At 35.4% G+C, this 15210-nt stretch overlaps 1 long non-coding RNA gene across 2 annotated transcripts; it reads right to left on the bottom strand.

The window, feature by feature from the left end:
• Positions 1-2510: 2510 nt before the first annotated feature.
• On the bottom strand, positions 2511-14293 carry LOC103097377 (uncharacterized). Of its 2 annotated transcripts, none has more exons than XR_469496.3 (4): positions 14130-14293; positions 6165-6392; positions 3048-3391; positions 2511-2935 (listed from the first exon to the last, which is right to left on the bottom strand). It is a non-coding gene; the product is annotated as an uncharacterized LOC103097377 (long non-coding RNA). The 2 variants fall into 2 exon arrangements; XR_001623232.2 differs by having other exon boundaries at positions 3056-3391.
• Between the last annotated feature and the right edge of the window lie 917 nt (positions 14294-15210).

Raw genomic sequence — 15210 nt, 5'->3', positions numbered from 1 at the left:
TGTTATTTTTATTAATAAATTTTATTTTACCTTTGTTTATATTATATTACTATATTAATTTATAGTATTGTTTTATATATGGTTTATTATTACCTTTTATTAGTTATTTTATTAATTATTAATCACAATATTATTTTTATATAACCCCAGCATGACATGCTCATTAATAAGAAGATTTCATTGCTTTCCAACCAGTGCCATACACTATCACCTTGGTGATTAATAATGGTGGACAAATGGGAATGGAGAGTGATTGCTCAGAATATATTTTTGTAGGGAAGATAGTGATTTCTCATATTATATGAGGGACACACACACACACACACACATCCCTCTATTTTCCCATGCTACTATACCTTTCTATACTTTCCATAGCACTGGAGATAAGGCAGAGGGATGAAGAGAGAGCCAGATGATAGACACAGTATTACTAGATAATCCTCTGACTCTTAAGAAACTGCAATAGGCAGCCAAACTCACTCCTAATATCAGAAAGCAATTAAAGATGCTAATTACTAAATAATTTATGCAAATGCCTGAAGATGTGGAAATACTATTAATGAACCTACTCAAAAGGAAATTTTCCTCATCTCTCACCTACCAATTCGTCTCCCTCCCAAGTTTTCACCTTCCTTTGAGTTTACCCAGAAGAGTTTAGGGTCATACATCTCTAGGACTGAGCAACACAAAATATCTCTTCCCCAGGTTTGGCGGAGGTCAGAGCAAACTTGGCAAGTCAGTGGTGAGCCATCCTCCCAATCAAAATTGGAGATTATATTTAAAAAATAACTCTGGACTATGGGGCAGGAGATATGAGTTTAAGTCCTAGTTTCCTGCGTACCATTATCAAGAGGTTTCCCTTCTTAGCATCTCAGTTTCCCCCCCTGTAATGAGTCCTTTTGAATAGCTTGTCTCTGAGATGCTTCCTAGCCTAAATATTCCATGAGTCTCTGAAACAGTTACTGTGACTTAAATAATTCTGGTTGAGAAAAGGGAACCCTAAGAACTAAATGAACAAAGGATGAGCTGCTCTTCCCTGTGCACTGTTCTGATATAAATTCTGCTTAAGATCCCATTAGTGCTTGAGGCTATCATATCTTTCTCTTGACTCATATTCAAGGTTTGAGGCCAAGTGTAAGATGACATTTCCAAGGAAGCATCTCCAATTTTTCAAGTTCTGTATTTGGAATCATTCACTTTCTAGTCACTTAACTGCTATTGATCTTAGTTTCTTCACCTGCAAAATGGGGACGGGGGGGGGGGGGATAAGACAGCTAGATAGTAAGATTGCATAGTGGATAGAGCTCAGGGTCTGGATTCAGAAGGAATTGAGTTCAACTCTAGCATCAGACACGCACAAGCTATATGGTCTGGGCAAGTCACTTAACCCTGTTTGCCACAGTTTATTTTTTTATCTGTAAAAATGACCCAAAGGAGGAAATGACACACTACTCGAATCTTTGCCAAGAAAACCACAAATGAGGTCACAAAGACTCAGGCACAACTAATAGACATAAAACCAAAGATGTGGGGATAATAATAGTATTTACCTTCAGGGTCATTGTGAGAAAAAAAATGAAACAATATTTGCAAAGTGTTTTTTAAACCTTTAAAACTAATTATTATTATTGTTATCATCCCAGTATTTTATTATTATTATTCCACTGTTATGGAATCTAGCTGATTGCAACCTTTCTTTGACTTAGGAGAAGGCTTAAGGTTTTGCTGTATGTCCTATATTGTATGAAGAATTATCTGAACGATTATCTACATGTTAGGGGCTCAAATAATTATTCATTAAATTTAGTATATTTCTATTCTCCTTCCTTCAAGCCCTGAACATTACTGAAAGTACTGTGGGTCCAGGTAGCAAAGAAAAAGTATAAAAATGTTTCACCAATTCTCTCCTACTATCCTTCAGCATTTTTGCATTTTCTACAGACATATTGTATATTTTCGCGACATATCCACTTCTCCCTTTACCACATATCCTGTTACATATCCATCGCTCTACCTTCTTTGAAACTAAAATTTATCATATATCATCTTGTTAAGTAACATCTTTCAGAAAACTCATATCTCTAAAATGACTTGGTAAACTAATCACTAATAATAAAGTACATGATAACAGATTAAAGCTTTGTTCCTACCTGGATTATTTTCTTTTTAATAATGATTTCTCCAAGACTTTACCCAATATAATGAATGCCTAATGGTTTAATTTTAGATCAGGAGAGTGAAAGTAATGATAGTATTTATATACCACTTACTTTGATTATTATAGTAATGATAACATTAATATGGAACTTTAAGTGCTTTTGTTTAGTATTAAATCAAATCATAGAGAGTATAAGGGAACTTTCATAACTCATAAAGCTATTTAGTGCCAAAGTTCAAACTTAAATGGGGATCCCCTGATTCTAGATCCTACACTTTAACCAAAATGTACACTGCTTTCTCTTCCTTGCTAGAATTAACTAATCACTCAATCACATAAAGTTTATGCTTTCTTGAGAATATTCATTCATATATGTCAATATAACATGAGACAGAGATAGATAGATAGATAGATAGATAGATAGATAGATAGATAGATAGATAGATAGATGGATGGATAGATAGATGGATAGATGGATAGATAGATAGATAGATAGATAGATAGATAGATAGATGGATGGATAGATAGATAGATGGATAGATGGATAGATAGATAGATAGATAGATAGATAGATAGATAGATAGATAGATAGATAGATAGATAGATAGACAGATCGATGTGGATAGAAAAAAGAAAGAAGGGATCAACAGGAGGTAGTGGGCAATGAATGTGGCAATGGATTATTCTGCTTTCACTTATTCAGGTCACAAAATATCTATGTCTTAGTCATCAGGATTCATTGAGTAATTAACAGATATACCTTCCTAGGTGAGAACTCTGAAAAAAAAAGAGAGAGAATTTAAATATATAACCATGGTTCCTAGCAGAAAAAGCATTGACTCAAGAATCAGAGGACTTAGATTCAAATCCCACCTCTGATGCTTATTACCTTATTACCTTGGAAAAGGTATTTCTTCCTCAATAAAATTTAGGAGTTAGACTTAGATGGTTTCTGATGTTTCTCCCAACTCAAAATTTATGATCTTAGGATATCACTTCCTTTAATTTTTTTCCATATAACTTATGATTGTAACCTCTTTTTCTTCGGTTCTTTTTGGGAAATACCCAAGCTTTTCAAGATCTTCATCTTCTTTGGAATATTGCCCATTAGATAAATGTAGACAAGAGGGCACTAGTAAATGTTTAATAATCATCTCTCTGTGAGGAAAGGTAAGCATGACTCACTTTTAAATTTAATCTTCATTATTAATGCCTTCTCCATTACTTTCTCATCTAGAAAACCAAGAAAATAGTAAATCAAACCCTGATTTGTAGAATTTTCCCATTTCTAAGCTATAAAAACTGTACTTACATTGAAAATTTAACAACTGGCTTTCTTGAGACAGGTCCACTTAATTTACATTACTTATCTAAACAATACAAAGTTCCACTTGTCATCAATACATCTCTCACCCACTGAATCAAATTCTGTCTCTTTCATAAAATATTCCTATGGTCCATCTCTAATTGGAAAGAAGATCTCCTTCCTCAGATCTTACCTAGTACTTTAGACCTTTCTTATGCAATAATAATTTTCTTTAGGAAATTAATTTTCTTTGTGTGCCCTGTTACCCAAATAAAGGTAGGCATCATACCTCACCTTGCTATTTCCCAAGCCTTACAATCCTACTCTATGTAATAGATGCTTAATAAAAATGTTGAATTAAAATTTTAAATTGAAGCATAAACATGAAAAGCAACTTTTGCAAAATTCTATATATCATCCCAGAGAGTTATCAAAAATCAAGAAAATTAAAAACGCATCTTAGTTTGACTAGTAAATCTAGTTGTTTTTTTTTTAATTTGGTCTACCAAGTCCTACAGATCTATGACATCTAAACTGTCTATATCTTAGTATGTTTTAATAAAAACAAAATTGGTTTGGACTTAGAAGACTTGGGTTCCCATCTCCATGCTGCTGCTTATGTTTTGGGTTACTGTAATCAAATTACATCTTGAGACCCCAGTTTTATTTCCTGTAAAATGAGGTAAATGGTGTAGATAGGGAGGTTGAAATTCTACAGTACTTAGAGGACTAGATCCTGTGAGTCTACTTTTCAAAAGTATCAGTACCTAGTACAATGTATCACATATAACAGGCACTTTAGAAAGGTTCATTGGGTAAAATCCAAATTTGTTGTCCTTAACAATAGGAGACTATTAAACTAGGACATCTAGGTGGTACAGTGGATCGGGTGCCAGACCTGAAGTCAGGAAGACTCATCTTCCTGTGTTCAAATCTGGCCCCAGATACTTATCTCTGTGAAAGTCTCTTAACCTTTTTTTTTCCCCTTAATCTGTACAACAAGCTGGAGATAGAAATGGCAAGCCCCTCTAATATCTCTGTCAACAACAACAACAAAAATCCATATGAGGTCATGAAGAGCCAGACATAACTGAAAGAAAAATTGAATAATAGTATTATATATAATTGTGTATCTATCTATCTATCTATCTATCTATCTATCTATCTATCTATCTATCTATCTATCTATCTGTCTGTCTGTCTGTCTGTCTATCTATCTATCTATCTATCTATCCATCCATCCATCTCTCCATCCATCATCTATCTATCTATCTATCTATCTATCTATCTATCTGTCTATCTGTAAATATATTATATATGAGAACCGATCTGGAGATAGTGCTTTATGTACACCATGGCACTTGATCTTTACAATTCTGAGAGATAACTAATTATGTGTATTATTACCTCATTTATAGATGTGAGGAAATGGATTGGAAGAAATATAGACACATTCATTATAATATAGGATCATAGAATCATAAGTATAGATTTGAAAGACATCACAGGTCATCTAATCAAACTTACTCATTTTAAAAGTGAGGATACAGGTAGAGAAAAATTAGGTAACTTGATCCATATCTCAGAAATAGGAATTTTCAAGATTCGAACAGATGTCTTCTGAATATGTGCTGCCCTCCATATGTTCCCTTCCTGAATATGTGTTGCTCTCCAATGTCACACACACACACACACACACACACACACACACACACACTTTGTCACTGATGACTAGAAAGTTCAAGAGAGGAAATCTGAACACTAGGTTTGTCCTGACTCCAACTACAGAGAATCTTTCCTTACACAACCCTGGGAAAAAATAGCAATCAATCACTAACTAATCAATCAATCAATCAATCAGCACTGCTTAAATACCTACCCTATGTCAGGCACTATGCTAAGAATAACTAGAAATACAAAGACAAGATCAAAACAATCCATTACTTCAAGGAGATTACATTCTACCAGGAACTTTAGACCTTTTAAACTAAGGGAATCTGGCTGTGTTTGTAGGCTGACAAAACAACTGATTGATTCATTCATCAAAGTAAGTCAATTAAATCAACTGTTTGGGGCCTCTTCTTCAAAAAGTTGGGTTAACATAATGCAGGTCTATCCTTAGACTCAAGAAAACCAATTCCTATAATGCTTTGCCACCCCTGCCCCATCCTTATCCCAATGAACTGAAATCAAGCCAAATCACATCCAGAGCTCCTGAGATTTTCATTTTTAAGCCAATGCTAAAATAAATATCCAGGTCACACACAAGACTCAAGGTCATCACTCCAGAATGGCAGCCAAGTCTAGGGGACATTTACATATTTCAATAAACACTTCAAGCACAAAAGCAGTAATGTGGTGACTTAATCTTCCCATAAAGGAGGGAGCAAGTCAATTGTTGTAATTATTTCAGAACCTAGAAATGAGTAGGAGGAGGAAATTGGACTGGAGTGCATTCCAGAAATTACACAGTGCTTTCAACCATTTCAAGTTGCTCTCTGCCTCAAAACCTCATATTTTTAGCACCAATATCCTCCTTGTGAGGTTCTATGACTGTGATCCATGGAATACCAGGGTCTCTAAAAAACAAGAATGATAAATGGAAAGATATATGATGACATTGGCAATAAATTACCTTATTAAAATAGGGACTAAATCTAGTATTTTTGATCTAGAGAACTCCTAGATAAGGAAACATACCAGGGTAGGTAAGTAGCTATCATCTTGCAGAGTTGATTAGATCACTAAGAAAATAAACAATTTCTCCATGGTCACTAAGCCAATCTTGGTCAGATTTTTGTCTTTCTATCAGTCTCCAAGGTTTGCTCTCTCTCTCTCCATCACATTATGTTGGCTCTCTAGTTATCTTCTTGTCCCTCAAATAATAAAAGCAGCAGAGGAAAGCTTCCAGTGAATTGGGTAGATCTTCTAAGGAGAAAACCAAGGACAAAATGTAAAGAAGTGAAGGGATTCTGATGCACATTAATTTAGAAAGTACCCATACCAAGGAGATCACAGCTGTATTAATGCATCAAAGTCAATCCCAGCAGGACAGGAAAGAACTCATCTCTGAATAAGAAGGTGAGAATAATAACTTTCTTTAGGTTTATGTGGAATAGATGGAAGGAGTATCACAGTGGTTTATTTCCACTGCCAAACCTTATTAGCAAAGTCTTTGTAGCTAAGTAAGTGAGAGAAAACCTTGATCACTTGTCATTATTCTGTTTCTCTGTGCTCCTGGGGCAATGACATATTGGTGATGGTCTAAAAGGACAAAAACACATCGAATGGCATCTGGCTTGATAAGACTGGAACTTGCCCAGTTTATAGGTTTTTTAAATGCTGCATATCTGAGCTGGTGAGTAGGGAAAGGAAAAGTCTCTTGAGAGCTGTGTGGCTTGAAATGTAATGAGTTTCTTTGGGGAGTAATTCATTAGGAAATGAGAAAGCAAATGCTCTGTCAAGAAGAGGCTTTTGAAACTATTACTCTGCTTTAATCAGCAAGCTTGATTTTCCATTTAAAAATAAGAGAAAATGTTTTCCCTTGTTGGATAGCTCTTTCAACAAGAGACATTTATTGTGGTTTTTAATAAGGCAAAGTGTTTGGGGGCCCAGAGAGCCACTCATCCCCAAAGGGCAACATAACTTCAAAGTCAGGAAAATTGCAAAATTAATTATTACAGTAGGGGAAAGTAGCTATAATGATATAAACAGTGGAGTTGGACTTTGTTACCTCTACTATTTCTTCCAAATCTAAATCTATGACTTTATGGTCTCATACCCATAAGATTCAATATTACATGAGTTATTATTAAAGACTCTATCCATAATAATGTGCTAATTTGATGACTAAGCAAAACATATATTTTATTAGATCTCCAGCATAAGTCCAAAAGGATCTCATCTTAGTCCTTGAACCCCAGGCCAATTTTGGTAGCACAGCTATGTATGTATGAATGGACAGAACTCCAGATTTAAATGGAAGAAGACTTCAAAGTTAAAAAATAGGAGAACTCAAGAATTTGATGAGCTTTCAGCCAGAAATGGGTTTAGGTGTTGTTTTTTTCTGTTTGATCCCAGAGACCAAGCTTTAATCATGTGCTTATCAACAGAGAAGACACTGGAACATTAATGAGTATTCCCACGACCTGGCCTTTGTCCATTCTATGGATATGCCTACACCATAGGACAAATGATCTAGGTGTACTTGTATATCTGGCCCATATTCTATGAATTTCTATTGGTTTGACTATCAAACAAAGGGCAAAATTACTGTCCTGCTAGCCTCGACTTATAGAAAGAATTCCTCATGACCTTTTAGACATAATTGTCTCTATGACATCAGAATATCTACAGAGAGTGAAAAAGTAAAGATTTCAGAATATAAATGTTTCTATGATCAGGATGTTTGTCATCATACCGGCAATTGACCTGGGTGAAGGGAGGTTATCTATATTTCCCCCTTTTTGCAAGGTATTTTGGCAGCAAGAGACATCTTATATAAAGGAAATGGGACCCAGAATCAGTAGGACATGGTTTTGATGTTTGCCCCTGATTTTTCCAAAATGTGTAGCTCTAGGTAAGTCAGCTTAATCTCTCTGAGCCTCATTTCCCTCACATGTGAAAAACTGATAAAAATAGCAAATACCTCACAAAGTTGTTTTGAAAAACCCTTAAAATAATGTATGGAAAACACTTTGCAAACCTTAAAGTGTTTTACAGCTATAAGCTATTATTATAAATAGTCATTTGTAGACTCAGTATCAAAGAAACAGAAGTATTTGATGTTGTGTATTTGCTGTTCAGTCACTGTCCAACTTTTGGTCTATTAGTTTTTCTTGACAAAGATACTGGAGTAGAGTGGTTTGTCATTTCCTTCTCCAGTGGCAAAAAGGAGGTTAACCAAGGTCACACAGCGAGGAAATTTCTGAAGCTTGATTTAATCTCAAAGCTTCCTGGCTCCATAACCAGCTCTGTACCACCCAGTGCTTCTATGATAGATAGATGGATAGATAGATAGATAGGTAGATAGATAGATAGATAGATAGATAGATAGATAGATAGATAGATAGATAGACAGACAGATAGATAGACAGACTCATATGTATTTATATATTATGCCAAATATACAAAGGAAAACTTCTAAAATGTGTCCCCAAATTCGGATTCTTAACATAAATTTATAGAATCATTTATTTAATCTTAGATGTTATCGTAGAGGTAGTAATTAAGAATGTGAACTTCTCAAAAGAAAGAACTCTTTCTCTATTTGGGTTTGCATTGCCAGCACCTTACACAGTCACTAGTATATAGGAAGTAGTTAATAAAAGCTCACATAATGATAGTCCAACTCTCTTCATTTTGCCCAGGGGGAAACAAGTATTAAGACATTTACTAAATTCCTCAAGTTAACAGAGCCAGGATTTGAATGTAGAACCACTGAATCTAAAACCAATGCTATTTCCTCCACTTTCAAACATCTTTACATTTAGAAATAACTAGATAAGAAACCAGTTATTTCAATACCAACATCATTTTATCCCTATGCTTTGCCCCTGAGTCTCAGAGTACTAAAAGAGTTAATAGTCCTTCCCTGAATTGAGTTTACTATTCTCATCTTCCCAGGACGATCTGGCCCATTTTGTTCAAGTATAATGGATCCAGCATCCAATGGAGACCACTGATGCACATACTAGAAAGAATTTCTAATACAAAGTCTCAAAGGGGGCAGCTTTTAGGTCTTCACAAAACAGTTTTCACTTGAAAGCTGAGCACATGTGCTCCAGGAGGGCATCACAATGGTGTTCCACCATTGTTCTCTTTCTCAATATAACCACACTTGAAAGGAACTCAGTTTTTTAAGCAACAAAATATCCCTAGGATGGAGGTCCTTGATGCTCTCATTTCAGTGGGACTTGATGAGAGGAGAAGGGCTGTTATCCTGCCTTTTGAACATTTGGCCATTGCCCCTTGCTGTCCATTTGGAGGGCAACAATTCTAACTTCAGGCATAGAGGAGAGACATGAGAAAATTGCTGAGATTTATTATCTTTCCTTCGTGATGTACCTTGGCAGCAATGTGACCCTGGCAGTTAAAAAGCATATTGTATGAATAACAATTTAATGAGTTCTTGGAGACTCCAGGGTCTCCAGTGAACACTTCACTGGGAAATTTCCTTATGATATGGGTTTTATGGATAAATCTTGTCCCAAATCCCAGTAAGGATGATCTTCATCTCTATGCAGTGTCTTCTGTCTGGAAAGCTGAAGTAGAAACACAATCCTGTACTTCCTCTCTCAGAGTGTCATGAATGTAGACTTTAGCCCTTTCCTCCCCTATAATAAACCTCAATTTTCTTTATGAAAATGCCAACAAAAGAAGTTTTTTAAGTCCATTGTTTAGTGCTAGAACAGACATTAGAACCCAATAACTTGATTTCTCTCATTTTATATTTAAGGAATCAGAGGCCATGAGGGATTAAATAAATTACCCAAGATCACATACAGATTAAGTAAAGAGTTTGTATTTGAATCTAGGTTCCTTGTCTTCAAATGCATTTCCATTGCATTGTACTATGCTATATAAAAGTATGACAATTATAGCAAACAGCACTAGCAGTAACAGTGGCAATAGCAATTAGAGCATTGACTAAAGCAACAATAATGGAAATATTAACAAGAACATCAGCAAAAATATCAACAGCAGCAATCACAGGAGAAAAAACAGTAACAGAAGGAACAGCAAAAGCAGCTATACCAGCCAAAATAGCATCAGCAGCAGAAGCACAACAGTAATGGTAACTGCAAGAATAACAGCAACAATGACAGAAAGAAATAATAGCAATAACTTCAATGGAAGAAATAATGATGACATCAAAAGGGGGGAAATGTCTTCCTTTCCTAGCTCTACTACTAATTCTGGACGTCCTTTCCAATGCCAGAAAAACATTCTCACCCTGGAAGTTCACTCCACTTCTAGGTTTTCCACACTAGAAGGCAAAAATAAAAAATTAAAATAAAAAGCTACATATATACTGTCAGGAAGTCACTATCAGAAGAAATCAAGGACACACCTTTTAAAAGTACAAATATAAGCAGGATTAAAATAATTAGCCAAGGCAATGCATATAGATTAGTACAGTGAGTTCTTGAGTTCTAATATTACCTGTGCTAATTATTACCCATGTTGACTTTGGCAACTCTTTTGACTTTTCTGGACCTCAGTTTCCCAATGTTTAAAATAATAGAACTGGAAGATATGTCTTCCAGCTCTAGATCACTAATTCTCTCATTCTAAGAATAATCACAGACTTTCCTGAAAAAAAAATATCATCTAATCCTCATAATGAACCAAGCACAGGAAAAATAGACAATTGACTACAAAATTCTAGATTTCACTAGGTAAAAGGTCAGAGAAAAATACAAAGCTAGACCAGTATAGGGTAGTGTTTATAGAGTGACTTACTGATTGACTTTTGATGCATTAGCATCCACAATAAAATTTTCTTTAACTCATGAGGTCTAAGAAATACACATATACTCCATGATCAATGGATGACATTATTAAAGCAGCTCTCCCTTTTTATCGCCCAGTAGTTGCCTCAAAGATCAACCAGAGTTCCTGTCTCTTGACAAAATTTCAGTTTGTTAAAGGTAATTAGTTTCTTGGGAAAAAAAAAGAGGTCTTAGAAAGTCTCAGAATAAATAATCTTACTCTGGATTCAAGAATCATGGGAAATTTAGTCCTTCATTCCCTATTCTGGCCATGCTTGCTCTTCTAGGGTCCAAATTGCATTACCTTCATGTGCTCTTAGTTCCATTATGAGGGGGTCTATAACTTATTGAATCTTGGTAGAACCCTCAACACTATAATATAGCATTTTTCACACTGTAAACATTTAACTAGGATTTGAGGTTGTCAACAAAGTCTTGATCTTTTGAAATTTGGGGTCTTTTTGGTACACTATCAACCATTCAACAAGTATTTATTAAGCATCACTATAGGCCAAACAATGTTCTAATAACCTAACATAAGAAGGCAAAAATGAAGCGCTCACTGACCTGATTGAATTTACATTCTGATGGGGAAAAGAGAAGAGAGAATAAAGCATTATTTTGAATCCAAATAGTCATGAGACATATGTAGGTTATTCCACAATCATATAGGCCATAACCAAACCCATGACTTAAAACTTTCCAATATGGTAGGACAAACTTGAATCTAATTGGCAGAGCCTTCAACAACCCAGAATTATTCTCAGTGTTGAAATATTTCTTTATATGGGAAAATTCTGGAAGATATTCTTGTTGAGTTAGTACACATAGCAATTTAGGAATTATTTGCTTGAAAATAAGGACTAAAAAGGTACATTTAATGGTTTGTAATTGATCCATATACTGAAAAGACTAACAGGGAGTGTAACTCATAACAAACTGTTAAGTGTATCCAAGAAAACCACCCATGTTTCCATAGAAAATTACAGTGAACCTTTGAACAGAAACCTATATTTTAAAATATATATTTTACACACATACACAAACACACATTAATGAAAACATATTCTGCTCTATCCAATTAATAAAATGTGTATATGTGTTTATATATATACATATATACTATCATGCATATACCCATTTGTATACATGCATTATATAATATATATTAAATGTGTGCATATGTATTTTATATGTGTATATTTATATGTGTGTTTGTGCTTGATTCCCAAAGTGGTTCCTAATTTTTCTAATCTCCTAAATTCTCTCCTGAAACAACCCACAGTCCTCACCAATTATTTGTTCCATATAGCCTGACATGTGCTATTGTTTTGAACAAAGAGTCTATACTTCAGTTGAATTTAAGAAGTCCTAGAATGAAACTTTATCCAAATCACAATTATTGCACATCATTGTTTAACCTTAAGAAAACTTTCACAATAAAAGCATACCAGCTCTGCCTACAATAGATGTCCTAAAGTAGGTTGTTAAAGGAGGCTGGCCAATGAGAATTGCCATCTTTCTTATCACTCAACGTGTTTTGTGTTGTTTTTGATAACTGCAGACTACCCTACTGAAGCTACAAATTGGACTGATAACTAAAGACTTTCTTGGACCATCTCCATATAGATTTTCTAGATAGAATGGAATACATTATACTTCTTAACTGTTCTTTGCTCTTTTTATACTAAGATTTGGGTTTTGATGGTCATATGGCACTGAACCAAGGCATATTTAATGTATTCTAACATGTACTTGTTATCAAGGATTAGAGTTTTAGAGATAAAAAGTACCTTGGAGGTCATTAAAGCTATATCCATAATTGTTTAGAAATAAGGAAGCTAGAATCCAGAGAGGAAAAGTGGTTTGGCCAAGACTGACCCAAGATCAATAAGATACAAAGTGAAAGAAAAAGAATTGAAGCTTTGATTCTCTGATTCCAAATCTGAAATGCTTTCCACTACTATATGGTGATTACCTGATGTTTAAATAGTAAGTCATAGAAAGTCCATATAATAAATGGGCCTTAGCAACATCACTACTGGATGATCACAAAAGTATTCTTTCCCAGATCATTCAAGTAAACATTAAAATACTAAGGTCATTAATTTAGATAAGGAATCTTGGGAGTCATCTAATCCAACTCCCCTGTTTTACAGTTAAAAAACCTGATATCTAAAGAAATGAATTGACTTGCCTAATATTACACAAGTAGCAAGTAACAAGTCCCCATCAATCCTCTGATTCTTAATCTAGAATTCTTCTAACTGCATTATGATGGCCACCATCAAAGATGGAGAGCTGGAAAGTTTCTAAAAGTTCATCTAGTCATGAGATATAAATCAATCCATCCGACTGTATATGTATGATACATACAAATTTGAATACTGCATTTCATTATTGTATTCAAAATATGTATTAACAGGATAAGTAAGCCATATGCTATGTATTATTACATAGACACATACATATAGACATATGTGTGTGCATATACACACATGCATGCATACTAGAACCTGTGATAAAAATAAAAAGATATAGATACATTAATATATGTATATTGTGTATACATTCATGTTATGGTATATTGTTATGTATGTGTGTTTATATACATATGTATATGTGTACATATGCAGACAAATAAATTGGTGTGTATGTGTGCATAATGATAACAAGTTCTCTATCAAAGAAAAAGATGAGAGGAGGAACTCCTGAATAAGCTAATTCAGATGTGAACTTGAACTTATAATATTAGTAGATCTCTACCACTTGAATGCAGAGGAACTCAATACCTATGAATCCAAGTCCAGGATTCTTTCCATCATTCCACTTTAGATGATGTCTGTGGTCTTATACAATCATATGATGTCCACACTGTAGTGTTCTGCTTGTAGTTTTTTTTTTAATTCATCTTGAGGCATGTGTGTGTGTGTGTGTGTGTGTGTGTGTGTGTGTGTGTGTGTGTTTCTCAGATTGCTTGTTATAATGGCTCCTAGACTAGGACCTTGCCCAGTGTCGTTTTATAACAGTAAAGGGCACAGCTTGTCCCCTGCCTGTTGACTAATTTACAACAGAGATGCTGCCTCATCTGTTAGAATCCACGTCCAGATGGGGCTAATGCCTAGAGCCAGGCAGCCCTGTTTTCCCCTGAAATCAGAAACTACTTGATCACCTTGGCTGATCTTGGAATTTGACACTCGTTGCCCTCTAGGGAGCTGAACCTCAGCCTTGCCAGAGAGATCAGAGCTGAGGTAGTTTGATGGAATGTGTGTAGGCAGCTCCCCCAGCAGGAGACAAGGAGCACTGGGACTATCTCCTCCATGGAGACCTGTCTGGTGCCCCTCCTGAGTCAGTTGTCATAGTAACAAGGGCAGCGCCTTACTGTGACTGAGACACGTGGGTGTCAGTGATGAGAGAAATTAAAGGAAATTTGCAGTCAAGCCTGCAGCTTCAGCAGGTGGGCTATGATCCCCGCTGGGAGCTGGAGAGCTGTCCACGGTGCTGAGAAGAGAGGGGCCACTCAGAAATCCGAGTCATGACAGCCTGGAGAGAAGTCTTACATGGCTGTAGTTTGCTTGACGCTTAGAGAGACATGGCCCATTAACTCAGGCCCCAAATTTGTCTTTGATGACTGAAAAAAGAGTCTTTCCAAAAATTGAGAATGAGCAGCTCTGCATCACTAACTTCACCTCAGGGAAGGGAACTGGAGCTAGTTCAACCAGAACTAGAAAGTAAGACTGAAAAGCACAAAATGGCTACTCCAGCCCACAATCTGAACTTAAGTGAAAGGGATGAATGTCAAGTAAAAAGGTGTTAAAACTTTTATCGAATTCTTCCAAACAATAGTAGAACTGCCTTTTTTCAAACTGGGGTGAGAAGCATAAAACCTCAGGAAGTTTTGGGGGGCTTTTCTGAAACCTCTACCATACAAGATGAAGCACTGCTCACTTCTCTAGCTAACCAACTTCACATCTTTGGCAGGTCACTTTCTCCACAATCATTTCCTTTACCAAATCTGGTTCAGTTTGTCTCCTCCCCTTTTTCTATTCCCCTCTTCCAATTCCTCAATTATAGTCTATTCTGCAGCCAGATCTCCATACATTCAGAAGCTCTAACTTATTAATACACTATGGTATATTTACTTATCTGTTTATATGTCATATATCCTGGTAGAATGTAAACTTAATTATGTATTTGTGTTTCAAGATTTAACCTTTCATATATGTGATATTTAATAAATCTTTGTTAAATTG

The sequence above is a fragment of the Monodelphis domestica genome, chromosome 6, assembly GCF_027887165.1.
Source record: "Monodelphis domestica isolate mMonDom1 chromosome 6, mMonDom1.pri, whole genome shotgun sequence".
Taxonomy (NCBI): domain Eukaryota; kingdom Metazoa; phylum Chordata; class Mammalia; order Didelphimorphia; family Didelphidae; genus Monodelphis; species Monodelphis domestica.
The sequence above is the reverse complement of the archived record's forward strand: the minus strand, read 5'-3'. Positions and strand labels throughout refer to the sequence as shown.